This window comes from Elephantulus edwardii, unplaced genomic scaffold (genome assembly GCF_000299155.1).
Source record: "Elephantulus edwardii isolate Elephantulus edwardi_28Jun2011 unplaced genomic scaffold, EleEdw1.0 scaffold00068, whole genome shotgun sequence".
In the NCBI taxonomy this organism is placed as follows: Eukaryota; Metazoa; Chordata; class Mammalia; order Macroscelidea; family Macroscelididae; genus Elephantulus; species Elephantulus edwardii.
The window spans coordinates 14074670-14076642 of NW_006399818.1; positions in this window are offsets into that span (position 1 = coordinate 14074670).

The window sequence follows — 1973 nt, forward strand, 5'->3', positions numbered from 1 at the left end:
TGTTGTTGTATTCCATCAAGTCGCCTGCCACTCATAGCAACCACATGTATAATAGCCCTGAAACCTGCTCTATTCTGTGCCAACTTTACTGTCTCCAACACACCTCCTCTCATTACTCTAGTCACTGAATCAATCCATCTCATCAATGGTCGTCTTCTTTCTCTGTCCTTCTACCTTTCCAAGCATGATGCCCTCTCCAAGCATTTGTCCCTCCTTGCAACATGTCCAAAATATGTCAGATGGAGCCTCAGCATCTTTGCCTCCAAGAAGCAGCAGAATAGTGACTATGCCATAAAAACTGCCAAAATACCCAGCAAACCTGTCTTGAAGGAAATGCAACCATTTCCTTAGAGACCAGGAGGATGACGCTTTATCTCACATATTTTGACCATATTTTTCAGGACAAAGCTGTCCTGCTGTGAAAGGTGCTTGTTGTTGTTAGGTACTGTCAAGTTAAGTATGACACATGATGACCTTATGAACGCCAAGCAGAACCCTGCCTTATCCTCCTGTGCCATTCTCACCATCTCTGAAACACTCAAACCCAGTGCTTAAGCCACTGTGTCAGTCCATCTCAGTGGGGTTCCTCCTCTCCTTCACTGACCCCCTTATCTTTCCAAGCATGATATCCCTCTCCAGTGAATAGTCTAGCCTAGCTACATATCCAAAGTATAAAAGACAAAGTGTCACCATCTTTGCCTCCAGATTATCTGTGCCAATATCCCTACCCAAAAAGCCAACATGTCATACCACCATGGGCCTCCGCTGTGGTCTGAAAAGGGTGTCCTCTGTCATGATATCTGTATGCCTGGCTGCCTTGACACTTTGCATTTAGAGGTATAACATCTTTTATTTTGGTTATTGGGGAATGAATGATCTGCACGTTGCCAATTACCTTATATCATAGATGTGTGTGTAGGCTTATTAGGTATTTTATTATTATTATTAATTATTATCATCATCATCATCATCATCTCCTATTAGGACAGCATTTACCTGTCAGTCTGCTGTACTGGTATAACTTCTGGGATGCTATGATGCTGGAATCTGTGCCACTAGAGGGGTTACCCGTGATGGAAAGGCTGCAATAGAGTTCTTAAGTTAAGACAGACTAGGAAGGAGTCTTGGCCAGCCAATTCCAAAACAAAGGGCCTCCAAAAGCCGTGAGAAAAGAGGAATGTAAGTAGTTGCACCATTAGACACTGAGCCCAAATACATAGTCACTCAGCATAAGTAGAAACTGCTGCAAATGTCCTGTGACAGGTAGAGGATCAGTAAAAAAGAAAGACCTTCCACGAAATGGGTTGACAAGGTGACTGCCACAATGGGCTTCAGCACCACAAAGAGAGGATGGCCCCAGATAGGGCAATGTTCAGATCTGTTGCTCACAGACTATGAGTCATAGTCTACGCGAAGGCATCTAACAGCAACTGAGAAAGTCAGTTCTATACTGAAGAAGATTCTTTTGCCGATAATGAGTATAATTCTCTATGGCTGTTGTTAAGTAGCCACAGTGGCAGTGATTTAAAAACTTGACTACTAACAAAGCAGGTTGGTAGGTTAAACGCATCAGCAGCTCTATGGGATAAGACGTGCAATCTGCTTCCTTACAGACTGTGCTTGTGGAAGCCCGGGAGCAGTTCTGTACTGCAGGCTCACCAAGCCTCGGAACGGATTCAAAAGCAGCGGGATAGGCTTGGAGTCTTCAGAAATCCTCCTTCCTTGGGAAGGTTCTGGAGTTTAACAGATATTTCTACATATCCTTTTTTCCCCTTTTATTTTGCTTTGAGGTGATTGGATTTCTAAACATGAGGATTAAGGCTTTCATCAGTTTTGGAAAATACTTAGCACTCCAAGGACATATACTTCTAGATTCTCCGTGCAGTTTAGTGCATTGGCCACAAGCGGCTATATATTTTCTATTATTAATAATTTTAGTGAAAATTTAGAGACTTTGGATTTCCATTCATTCA